The sequence below is a fragment of the Micromys minutus genome, assembly GCF_963924665.1.
Source record: "Micromys minutus genome assembly, chromosome: 8".
Lineage (NCBI taxonomy): Eukaryota > Metazoa > Chordata > Mammalia > Rodentia > Muridae > Micromys > Micromys minutus.
In genome coordinates, this window is record NC_137977.1 from 57,559,493 (window position 1) to 57,573,573 (window position 14,081).

The following is a 14,081-nucleotide window of genomic DNA, read 5'->3' on the forward strand; positions in this document are numbered from 1 at the left end:
GTTTTTGCACTATTTCCAATAGTAAATGTAGAAAAACATCCTGATTGGAATAAATGAGCTAATGGATAAAGAATGTGATGAGCATATACCAGATGTCACCAGATTTTCAAAAGAAGAGCTTGAGAGACAGCTCAGCATAGAATGCTCCTGTAGAGGACCTAACTTCCTCTGTCCCCAGCATCCACATGAGGTAGCTCACAACCACCTTTAACTCCAGATCTCCAGATTTGAGGGACCTAATATCTGGCGTATATCTGGGTATTCTCTCTGTCTCTCTGTCTCTCTGTTTCTCTCTGTCTCTCTCTCTCTCTCTCTCTCTCTCTCTCTCTCTCTCTCTCTCTCTCTCTCTCTCACACACACACACACACACACACAGAGAGAGAGAGAGAGAGACACTTTAAAATAATAAAATAGATCTTTAAAGTCTCATTTATTTGTAATATAGTTCTCTTAAATCAGGAATGCTTGAGAAGAGTTACAGATTGTTACAATAGAGATAAGCTGTTTTTACCTACGGGAGCTGATACTTTAGCTCAAGGAATAAGGAGTAGGCTCATGAAACCAAAAAAAAATTTTTTTTAAATACAGTCAATTCTCAAATTTTTAATCAAAGTCCAAGTATACTATCAACACCAGAAATAAGCATTGTAATTGTGGGTATAGTGTTAGATGAAAACATCAGGAAATATTGGCATGAGTTTTTCCCTAAACGACACATGGAGATGAGTTAGAAGTCCTGTTCAAAGTTAGGAAACACAAAACTGTAGGGGTAGGGGTATTAAGATACAAGATTTGGTGGAGTACACATAGGCAATCAAGTACACACATTACACAATGCAAAATAAGTATAAAAGAGTACATTTTTAATAAGGCATTGCATGACTTTTCCTAGGAAGACCATTGACCCTAGGTAGAATGGACATTGAGAGATTAAAGAAAGGATTTCACTAAGTTAGCTTACTGAACCAACTTACTGATCTAGGTTAGCTTAGTTTCTTGGAGTTTGTTACAGAAATATCAGTGACAAAAAAAGAACCACAGTATTGGAAAATCTCCTGGAAATCTTATAGGCATCTAAAATACCAATGAGTCATACCAGCAGCAAGGGCAATTCATGAAAGGCTGAACCACTAAAGCCTCCCACTGGACAACATCCAGGCAGGCACATCACCAAGGGATCCAAAGCCTCAGTCTGTTGTTTACTCCTTATATATTTCAGTGTAGAGAGCATCTTTTGAGAATCTCAAGGGGATCTTGTGAAAACTTTAGGTGTCTCCAGAGACTCCCACTCTCTAAGAGAGAATATTAATAGACCAACATGCATGGGGTTTTCATACAGGAGATCACATTTGCTTTCACTAAAGTTGGCAATGGTTATGTCCAAAAGGGAAGAAACAGATACATTTCATACCTGCAGGATAAATCAATCCCAAGAAAAGGAGATGGCTGGCCATTATTTGTATTAACCATGCTACAACTCTCTGGAACCCAGAAAAAGGCTACTCTTTCCCAAATGCACTGTTTCAGGCTTTGACATTTTATGGCCAAGCAAAAGTGTCTTCTGTTAATAGACACCCAAAAGTGTCAGCTCTGGGGCTCAGGATAGGCCCCAGTCTCTTCCCCAAACCTAAACCCCAGTTTGCAATGGTAGAGCTACTAACTCTTGCCAAATGGTCTCATCTGTGGTCCAGGTGCTGTCACCTTGGTTCCCACACATGACTTTGAGAAGGAGATAGCCTCTGCCCTCACATACTCCTTTCATCACAGAAGTGGGCAAGGCTACCTCTTAAGGAATAGTTTCTTCATTATGAAGAAGCCATGTTTTCAGAGGAAAGTGAATTAGCAGCCGAGGGGAGGTTATCAAAGATCAATACCTTATTTGGATTCTCTTTTACTTATGTCTGATATGAGCTGTTATTTTCTACAGGTTGGGTTGACTCTGAAAAATCTTGAGCAGTGCCACCTGATATTTATTAAATTTACTGGGACAACTACCCAGAACATTCATTTCCAGCTGGGCATAAGATGGCAACATTGTTTCTCTTCAGGTCTCTCTGTCCTTCTTCAATTTCTCACTCATGTCAGCAGCACAGCATATGGGTCTAATGTAGGATAATTTCATCTCACAGTTGGTCTTGGCATCTAGGTGGCTGTGTCTTGACAGAGTCTGGCCTGGTATAATTCAACTCCCCAGGCCTGACTTCCCCAACTGGCTCTATGGGCCATCTGGGCTGGAGGGACATGGGCAAAAGACAGCACCCATTTAAGAGAACATACCTATCACATTGCCAAAGTGACCTGTGTTTCTATGGTTACCATGACTTGAGTGCTGTGAAGTAGTGAGAGAAGAAAAAAAAAAAAAAAAGAATTTGTCTGCAAGGTGATAGGTCACAAGCAAGAGAGTACGACCCCATCAACATCTGTAGCATACCCATTTATTAATGTCTATCATAATAGTATAGGACCTTGACATCTGCTAAAATAGTCTTGTAAATAGTCCTCCTGTCCTGAAAAACTGCTTTCCAGTATCACTATAATTAACACTTCTTGACAGTTTTGCCATGCTTTCATTCTGTGTGCATAGTCTAAGCATCTGCTATGTTCAAGACATTATGCTAAACACTGTACTGTGCAGCATCTTCAGGCAGAACCTTGAAAAACCCCCGAGGAGTTCACCATAACCATCAGTGCTTCTCCCAATTTCATCGTACCATCTTTCATGCTCCCTGCTTTTTCTTAGTCAACTATGTGCATCTCCCCAAAGAAGATTCTATTGGGGAATATTCTCAGACATTAGGTTTAGGAAAACAATAGGAATAGTGAAATTTTTGTTTTAAATGTTTTCTCAAAGCTCCCCCTTCCCACTCCTGCTGTGCTTCTGATCAATGCTCTGGGGGAGCTAATTACACTCCTTATAAGTATGTGGACCAAATGAAGGCATTGAGCCCGTGATGCAAAGAAGAGAGTTTCCCTAGGTTTCCACGGTCATTGCCCTCCATAGGACAGGAAACCTAGCAGGGCACTTCCTGTATGTTGTGAAGATGAGCACATTGTGTTTCTACAGACCCATGAGCAGCATTTCCCTCATGTTTATTTCCAAATGCCAGGCTTTCTACTGTGTATTCAGTAGAAGACCCAGAAAGTCCAAACCCTGCCAGACGGAGGCAGGGCAACTCAGCAGCGGCAGCTATAACATGTAACCTCTGTAAGGTGTTGCAACCCTTTATTGCCCCTATCCTGGGAAAGCAAGTGTTATAACAGAAAAGGCATAACCATACTGACAGATAGGTCTGAGGTGACAGCTCACACCTGCCACTTCTGGGTTGAGTTCATTTCACATTATTTGATGCCAAGACTTTACTGGCATCTTTTCAGTTCTTCATAAAATGGGAATTACTACTGTAATATTTACAGGTCAACCCACTGGTCAAAGACCATTGGCAGGTCTGTCTCTGTTACTCTCAAGCAGAAACCGAGAAAGACCAGTGAAAACACTATATACTGGCATCTTTGCCGTAGATACTTCCAGAATGATTAATATCATGTCTCTTATTTCCTCTCTCTTGAAGCAATGCTAACACTCAGGAATTTAACTCTATCTCCTCTCTAATACTTAAGGGTAGAGAACCCTCTGGATTCCAGAAGGGAAAAGGAATTCTGTGCTGATTAGCTTCTTCCTCTTCCACCTATGTCATCAAGGCTGGTTCAACATACAACAAAATGTGCGATTCCATAAAGCCTCCAGAATCTCTTTACAGGTGATATCTTTCTGAAAGCGTTGTTTGCTTTTTAGATTTTAGTCACTGGGCCCCAGGAAAGAGACTTAGAAATTGGACTTTTAAAAAAAGTACCAAGAAGGTGCTGATGCTGGCATTTCAGAGAATGAATTTAGGGAAAGACCAATACAAGTCATCTCCAGATACCATTAAAGAAACAGATAACCACAAACAAGAAGTTGCAGGATATATGAGTCCCAGGGTATTGTACCAATTCCTTCCATTGTTTGTTTCTGTCATTGAAATAACTTACTTGGATATAAGCACAAGGCTTCTAATAATGTAAATGCATATATTTATGACCAAATAATTTCTGTAGTCATAATTTTCACTGTCATTAATTTTATATTTTTAAATTTGGATTAATTCAGAAATCAGTAGACATTGTCTTTAAAAGTCAGAGAATACATTTTTGAGAGGTATCAGTGGAACCTTCATTCTCTACTACAAACTCTCAACTCTACCTTTGATGTAGGACAAAAACAGCCTAGACATTGAACAATACAATAGCTTCAGCTATAATTCAATACATCTTTTGGTCCATAGGCCATAATTTATCAACCTCTCCCATCACACTCATTGTACACGGAAAGACATTAAAAGAAGAATGTGAATTGTTTATGATGTGAGGGACTTAAATATGGATCCAAAAAGGGTGTGAGGTTGTCATTCTTGGATCACCATTGTGACCAGGTTGTGACCCATCCCATTGTTGTTCGCCTTATACCTCTAACCTGAGACCTTTCATAAGTTACACGTCATCTTGTAGAATACTGTTTTTTCAGACCATGCCTTTCACTGAGAGACTCCATTTTACTAACAGCTTTTGACTGCATTTTGAGGATGGCAAATGACTGTGAAACTTGATGGGAGACAAACAACACCACACACAGCATAGTCCAATAAGTGTCTTGTTCCTCACAGTAGAAAAAGCACCACTTATAACTTCATCGTAGTGAATTGAGATTATAAGGGTACATGGAAAATTTAAAACTATATCAGGGAAACCATATCCAACAGCTTATTAGGCATATGAGACAAAAGGAAAAGTAGAACTCATTCACTTGGATCTAATAAAGAGATGTACATAGCACCACAATGGTTGTTCTCCACTCCTCACTGAACTCCCATCTGACCACCATGGATGGTCATCAAGAACAAACGTTCCCTGACTATCCCTGAGGCTTCAGTTCACTCTATGCAACTACATTGCTTCATTTTCTGTTTACCTATCTGGACCTGTTGTTTAACTAGCTGCCTTTTTCTTCATCTTTATGCAGTCCAATGGCTTTACTCTACAGTTTCACTTTTAGATAGTGGCTCACAGAGGCCTGTTTCACAGCAGCAGGAATGTGGATCCTTCTCAGCTTCAGCTTCTCGGGAATCTTTGACATTTCACATCTTTATAACCCTTAAGAGTAACTCTGAAACACACACACACACACACACACACACACACATATTATACTTAAATATATATACTGTTTCTGGCATGTGATGTGTGATATTATAGTTAATATTAATAATTAAGATTAGAACAAAAGAACTTTTGGTTGCTTCAGCCAAATTATCAGGGAAAATGGGAATACCTGGAAAATTGTTCTTTTGAAACACTGTATCTTTTGAATTTATTATTATTCAATAATCTGGCATTGTGGTAACATGCAAACATATCACTCTATGTTTTTGACCTAGCACATTCACAATAATAATCAATGATGTTTTAGGGACAAGAGACATTCCTTTAGGAAATGATGGTGAAGAACAATGGTGGTCTTGCAAAAAAAAAAAAAAAAAATCCTTCTTGAGCCTAATATCCACAATGGTTCAAAATTCAGTTGAAATCTACCCTCAGTATACTAAGAGATTAGTCCCTTAGTCTAAGTATGGTCCTGATAGGACCTGTGGGCAATCAAGAACATCAAATGGGAAAAAAGAGACAGAGCCTATAAACAGAGGAGATGTGTGATTTTGTAAGAGCAGAGAGACTGAGTCAGAAACTTCAGTTATCTTTAGCTGGTTTCAGAAGCTTGAGAGTTCCCTTCCCCTAACCCAAAAAGAAAACTTTTACGAGCTTAATCTTAAATTTCCTGACCAATAGAACTGTGAGCTAAATAAGCACTTATTCAGTTTGTGTTAACTGATAGCAATTAAAGAAAAAAGAAGAAACCATCTCCTTTCAGTGACCTCTAAGCATGTTCATATTTCAGCCGGGAAACTGTATGATTCCATTTGGATATGTTGAGGTACAAATTAAGTCACTGGCCCAAGGTGATAGGGAAGTACAGATCCAGCCCCAAGGTGTTCGGAAGAAGGGAGTCGCTGCCAATGTGAGAACTCAATCATGAGTTCCTCTCTTTCAGGGCAGCTGGAGAAGAGGAAGCTGAAGGAAAGCAATTAATTAGCTTTCACACTGCGAATCACTACACTCCAACAATTGTATTTACTATCAAATCACAGATAAGAAAGTAAGCAGAAGAAATTCATTTTTTGAATTCCTAAAGAGCCCTGAAGAATGTTCTACAAGATAGATAAGGTAATGAAAGAAATCAACTCAACATTTTCAGTTAGGGGAAAAAAAACATTGCTGCCCCCAGTGGAACAGAGCAGTGGATTCCACAGAGGACCACCACCTGTGTAAGGGTTGCTCTGTGCCATGAGTTAGCATGTTACCTAGGTTTCCTCTTAAATGAAGGAAGTCTGCTACTTCAGAGACTAGAGACTGCTAGATTCGTAGTGAATATCTTTCAAATACCTACTCTGTCCTCACTCCACTAAAGATCCAGAGACCCTGAGGGGTTCAGATATCAAAAGTAAATTGTACAGTGCAGTCAGATCAGCAAGCCAGATCCCAGTCACCCACCCCCAATTCCTCCAAAACCTGCAGCCCTTCATTGTCCTCCATCGCCTAGGGATAGAGCCTGAAACCTGCATCTCTCCATTGTCTAGGGAGAGAGGTGCACGCTGTAACACTCAGTGCAATACTTTACTTTTATTTTAGATTTTCATTCCTAAGTCAGTTAACTGACCTGAAGAGAATTACTGTATTTCTAATATAATCTAAACTGTCATTTATTGTATGTGCCACAGAGAGAATTTCAATTTTCTTTCAGATTAGTATTTGCCCATTGAATATTTAATGGAAAAGAGAAATTATTTTCTCCTTTCTTGCTTACAAAAAAAGTTTGAAATGGAGTTGTGAGGCATTCTGAAAGGCAATTGTGTTGTCAAGATAATCTGTTTGTGCCAAATACTTAGAATATTAACTCCAAAACAGAAAGAGTTTTTGATCCCCAAATGCATGTGGTCTAAGGAGGGAAAGATACATTTGAGGCATACAGTACTCCAAAAGGAGTTGAGAGGGCGAGTCTCTCAAATACAAATTCAGAAACTTCAATGCTAAGTTGGAGAAAAACATCTCTTGTTTGTTCTCATTGTCTCCCAAGAGTGCCTGAGGGGAACACTCTCTGTAGAGAAAATGAAATATGTTGCTTGACTTCCTCTGAATGAATGAGTGAATTATCGAACAATAAACACAACTGGAATCCATGAATGACTTCTTGACCCAACATCATGTATTTCTTTGAAATTAAGGAGAACTGATGGTCATAAATAAAATGTATTGACATTCATACCTGTATGTATATGCTGTGCCAATATATATATGCTATAGCATATCTTTGCAAATTACATATTTATTGTGTTATTTATACAGAGTAACAGATAAGGCAATATTGTATAACTTTAATGATGTTACATAGATTAATTTATATAATTATAACATCATTTGACACAAGCAAGTTGAATGAGAAAATTTGAATATTAAAAGTAACTAATGTTTATAAATTAATTTTTACCTTCCTCATATTTAATTGTAAGTTTGTGGCTACAATTTTTCAATAATACCATAATTGAAATGGCATTTTACATCATATACCAAACACATATCAACACCATCAGAACCTGGTGACAGAGAGAAAAATACTACATGTGTTTAGGTTCCCATGAGACAAGCACTGTGTTGACTCGTGTTAATTGTTAACTTGATCAAACCCTGAGTCCCGGGGAAGAAGGGTCTGAGCATTCATTAATGGAAGTAGAAAGACTTACCCTGGTGGGGACCTATTCCCTAACTGAAACCCTAAACTGTATAAATGGCAAGAAGATATTAGGAAAAGCATGTATTCATGTTCTTTGTGATGGCAGATGCGATGTGACCAGTTCCTTCAAGCTCCTACCTTCCTGATTTCCACGACAGTAGAGTGTGACTTGGAATAGTGAAGTAAATAAACCACTTCTCCTTTAAACTGCTTTTGTTGCATTATTTTTTAAAATTTTTTCATACAACATATTTTATCATATTTTCACATTCCTCAACTCATCCAGATACCACCATGTGCCCAACTTCATGGTCTCTATCTTAAAGCAAAACAAACAAACAAAAAGAACTAAACCAAAAACAACAACAAAGCACAAATTACATACCACAAAAAAAAAAAAAAAATCAAAGCATGGAACCCATTTTGTGCTGGCCAAGTGCCTCTTCCTGAGCACAAGGCCTGCCGTGGAGTTGGTTGCTGTATCCAGCTGAAGAGCACAGATCAATTTCAATCAGCACTGAACTTTGTACCCACCTCACCTTCTCTATGCTGGGATCCTGTCGAGCATGAAAATTATGCAGGTCTTAAGCGTGGTTTCTGTCTTTGTGGGTGGATATGTGGATCAGTCCTGTTATATCTGGAAGATGCTCTTTTAGTGGAATCATTCACCACCTCTGACTCTCACTATGTTTTTGCAGCCTCTTCTGAATAGATCCCTGAGCCTTTATGGAAGAATATGATTTGGAGATGACTATTCCAATGTCTCTTACACACTGGACACTGTCCAGTTATGAGTCCCTGTGTAAGTAACTGTCTCCTGCAAGCAGAACCTTCTTTGATGAGGGTTTAGCAATGCCCTGATCAATGGTTATTACCAGTCATTTTATTGCTGTCTTCATTTAGCAGAATAATAGTAGTAAGGTTTCCTCTAGGGGCATGACCTAGCTAGACACATGTTCTTGGCCTTATTGATGGCAACAGGGTAAAGGTTCTATTGTATTTTCACAAAACAGGAAAAGAAACTCTGACAATTGCATAAAAGATTCTGAATGACTCTTCAACAGAGAAAAAGTGGAAATCATAAGAAGATTGGTATAAATATTTTTTAAATTTGTTAAGGATCAAAAACAACCCAGAGAATTCCATCAAAAGAATTCCATCCCTCATAAAACCAGTTTCAGAACTGCCTATGACACTAGTTGGAGAGAACATAAGAAAATTTTTCAGCTAGTAATAACATTTAAAATTGTTAGGCAGAGAATAGGCTGCCTAACCTTGTCTGGGTAAAACAAGGGCACTGGTAAAGAAAGGAATGGTCTGAAAACTACCTACTAGTTAAAATATCTATTATTTCCATTATTTTATTGGGATGGAAAAACACAGACAAAGGTTGAACAGAGAGAAAGTCTTCACAGTGGTTCCTAGAAAAATAATTTGGAATTTTTCTTTTAAACTCTGAGACTACACAAACCAAACTCTGATTTATCTCTCTTAAAGCAAATGCTGTTATTATACAGAGTCTTGGGGTTTAGTCTGATGAAGCATTGCTTGTTATCGATGCCCGACTCCACTCGACATGCACGTACCCCATCTCTAAAAACCCAGCCCTGTGCTCCCTCATGAAGCTATTTCTAGATTATTCAGTTTGTCCAATTAACATTTGACTAATGAGAATATGATCAGAGAATAAACTTAGGGATTAAAATGCTCAGGTAAGAGTGTATAAGAAATGACTAAAATACTAAATAAGACACATCTTGAAAAGGAAAATATTGAGGAAATAGTGTGTGTTGTTAAATTTTTGAAAAGCCACTATTTTGGACAAAGCAAATTTGCTCTGCTAACATGCAGTTTAGAACAAGTATAGTGTGGACACAACTTAATGTAAAACAAATAGCCAGAGTCATTTCAAATTCAGAGTTGTTACTTTGTAATGCAGCGGGCATTGATTAACTTAACATATTCCAAAATAGGCTAGACAACAACAGATGGATATCATAGTAAAGATCAAGATATGAATTCTTAGGGCAGATAAAATTCACTCTTGTTTAAAAACACCACATTTTGTCTGCAAAACTTCTCCATAAATGCACAGCCAAGTGGTCATTCATTCTTAATTGATAAAGTGCTATTCAGGAATTTCTTTCCAATACCTATAGCATGATTCCACTTATAAGTCATAAGTGGAAATTTATAAAATTAAAACTTTCTGCACATCTAAAGAAGAAATCAACCAGGTAAGAAAGAAGTCCATAGACTGGGAGAAAATATCTACCAGCTATACATCAATTCATATTAAATTTTGGTTCACACAAAGAATTTAAAAAACAAGCAAACAAATGAACAAAAGATTCACCAATGACCTGGTTTTGAAAAACGGGCATGAGATCTGAATAGAGGATTCTCAAACAAAGAATAAAAATAGGAACTTGTGACTTGCTGGAAGGTCAAAGTGGTGTATCCAAAACTACCCACTACAGTGGTGGTAAGCAACAGCCTTCTAATTGAACTGAAGACCCACTCAACAAGATTGAAGCCATGCTTGGTACTAGAAATCTAGCTAATTTTTTTTTTTCAGTATAAATAAAGACCACTGCAGAAAACCAGAACCTTCGAAATGCAATTATATAGGTAGTCTCAGTAAACACATTTCTTGGAGCACTCCTGTTTCTATCACCGAGACAACACTGCAAAAGGGTAGGAGTAAAGACTGTAAGAGATAGATTTCCAGGCAGTTTGTTGTAAGTTTGTGTCTTCTTCTATTCACAGAAGCTATGCCTATAAAATTTCAAAACTGTGACTGTCCAAATGTGACACTGTTGTGTACAACTTTTATCTAAACTGAAATATTTCTCCAAAAAAAAAAAAAAAAAAAAAGAGTGCAAGTGTCTCATGGTACTAAAGAAGCAACTAAATCTCAAGTCTCAGACAGTTCCTGGTATTAACATGAATCACTGAAACTACCTCTTCAATGTTATGGAAGAAGTAAAGCTTGCTAGAAGAGGGACTCTCTCCAAATGAACTGCTTAAAAGACTCCTTGGCCGTCAAGTTGCCTGTAAGGTGGTTAGCAGTCTTTGCAGACGCAGGTTTTATGAGTCATCATATAGGGTAAGATACAGATACCTTCAAATTAACCCTGTTTCTGTAAGTAGCTTTTTACCTATACTGCTCTGAATAACTTTAGCAAAAAGTTGTTTCAAGTTGGACTTTGGTGAAATTACTTTGGTCTCTTTGGTTCCCTATCTGGAGTGAGTTCATATTTCTCCAAGAAACAACCCCCATATTTACCCAACATTATCAAGTATTTCATAAACAAAAACATTAGATATAACCACTACTGACAAATTCTGAACTACTTTCTGTAAAATGAAAGTTTAAGTAGCTTTTCTCACCAGAGAAGTATGAAGTATGTCTCCAATTTTACACACACACACACACACACACACACACACACACACACACTCACACGATTATAATATCAATTTTCTCTGTAAAATGTAATAAAGTATGAATTATGTGCAGGAGACAAAGAGCAGAACCTGTGTCTAGTGCTCAAGGTATCACTGTTCATTTCCACTTCTAGCACTATGGGGGAAATGTGCTGTCAGTCTCTGTGTCTTACCTAGCTTATCTGATCTCTTTTTCTTGGAACCAAGAGCATTCCATAGAAACAGAAACATATCTGCAAATAAAGTCCCACTACACGGAGACGGATAATTCTCTAAGTTCCTAAAGCATTTTCTTGTCAATTTCTGAGAGTTGACAGTGGATGCCTTGTGACTGATTAGATCCCATCATGATATAAGGTTAGAAACTAAGATCTATGCCAAAGAGACTTTCCCTGAGGGCAACCATTAGAACTTAATAGGTGTATTTAGTTCACTTTTAAAAGTGAATTAGAATAAACGATTATGAAACTAAGAAAGGACTAAAGGCTAAACACTGCAGTCAGTGATTCCTGTTGTACCATGTACAAGCACATTCACAGACCCATGATGTAATGGAACAGATTCTCCCCTAGTCTCCATGCCTACATTGTAACATGTTTTGTTTACCAGAGAAAAATATTTTCAATGTTAACAAAACCAACCCCCAAAAAAACTCACCAAAAACAAACAAAAAGACCCCCAAAACAATTCAAAAAGAACCATAATGCCAATGCCTCATGACAAACTAAAAACAGAGTATGAATTTGTATATGGGGAGTGGGCACAAAAGGTTATTGCCCCAATGTGGGAGGAAGTAATGTGGAAGAAGGGTAGGGGAAAGCTGAAAGACTTTCAGAATACAAATGAATGGCTAGAAGATATTTTATCGCTACCTGATGTTCATTGGCAGCCTAGAGGCTTATTTAATGCAAGATCTTTCTGATCTGTATTTAAATTAGCCCAAACTAAATCACCAGAAGGAAACTATAGACAGCTTGAAGGCAAAGGGAGAGAACACAGACCTAAAGCTAACATTTGCCAAATAGATGGAGAGTAGAACTGAAGGGAAAAAAAATGAAAAAGGTAAAAAGGGAGGATTTGAGGCTCTTTCTCTTAATCACCCATCCATCTTCTTTGTCACTATTGAGCACATATGATGCATTGGAACCCTGGCAAACAAATGTGGAGATTGCAGACATACAAACGACAACCTTATCTCACAACAAGTACCTCTGAAGGGCAACAAGAGAGAACAAACTTCTCCAATATGGAAACCAGCAACATCAGTTAACATCAGCACCACAAATGACATCTTTTCAGTATTTTTCCAGAAAGCAGACATTTCTGCCAAGAAGCCACAGGTTGAAAAGAGCAAAGCAATGAGACTTTGAGGGTGGTGGTAGCCAGAACAACTCATCTGAAAGCAATAGGTCTTAGAGCATCAGTTACCATCCTTCTTCTGTTCATGACAAGTGTTGGAATTGGTGCATTTCCTTTCTACTTCTTGCAGAATGCTCACAGGCTTCAAAGACTTCTGATTTCTATATCTACCCTCTTCTGAAGATGGATTTCCTGTAAAGTGTGTTTTTATAACTCACTTGGATAGAAAGTAAGAATTAATGCATAGTTCATTCAAGTAAAAACACTTTGTGCATTTAACATCTATATCCTGAAGAAGCTTGCATACTATTCCTAGAATAAATTGTTTAATAATCCAGGTATTACATTTACATTGAAACTGTGTGTATATGGCTTCTTGTCATTCAAGGAACTCAAAGCTCCAAGCACAGTTTCCCCTCTCAATAGTCAGAATAGGGCCTGGATGACAGGAAGATATCAGTGACTCCCCATTGGACCTGAATCCAAGGTTACTCACAGCTAGCTCCTCTGGGGAGGGTCAGCATAAATGAAATGAAGAATAGAGCTAAAGAGCTTAAAGAAAACACCAAATGGAATCTTAAACAGTATACAGAACCCCTAAAAACCAGGACATATAACATCTGGCAGATACCCAGAAGAACTTATATAAAGAGGCAGTTGTTTTCCTTGGCTCTTACTTCATCTGTCAGCCAGAATTTTAAAAAAATGATTTGATGGTAGCAATAGAGGATGATAGATATAAAAAAATGATGTGTTCTCATTTTTTAAGATAAAGCAAAGACAATAAAATATATAGCATAAAACAAAGAAAATAGGATTTTTTTTTATTCGTGGACAAACCTAGAAGGATGACTACTATAAGAAAAAAAATATCACTCATCAGTGAACAGTTAGTGACCCATAAGCCCTCCGGGACCAAGAGATACTCCCTACAGGAAGAGAAGACATGCCAGCAATTAAGAGCAGGAAGCTCCTATCAAAGGATCAACATGTCATTAAAACCTTCCAAGAGAACCTTTGGCAAGCGTGGTGGTTTGAAAGAAAATGGCCTCAATTAGAAAGTGTGACCTTGCTGGAGTAGGTGTGGCTTTACTGAAGGAATTGCGTCACTGGGAGGTGGGCTTTAAGGTCTCAGATGCTCATGCCAGGCCAGTGGCTTCCAGTCCTCTCCTCTCCTGACAAATCCAGATGTAGAACTCACAGCTCCCTCTCCAGCTTCCTCAGGTCTTCCACAGCTTCTCCTCCCACTGTGGAAATAATGAATTAAATCTCTGAAACCGCAGGCTAGCCCTAATTAAATGTTTTCCTTTAATGGTTACCATGGTCATGGTGTCTCTTTATAGCAACAGAAACTCTAACTAAGACATGCTAAGCACCTCCAAAAAATTTTATGAAC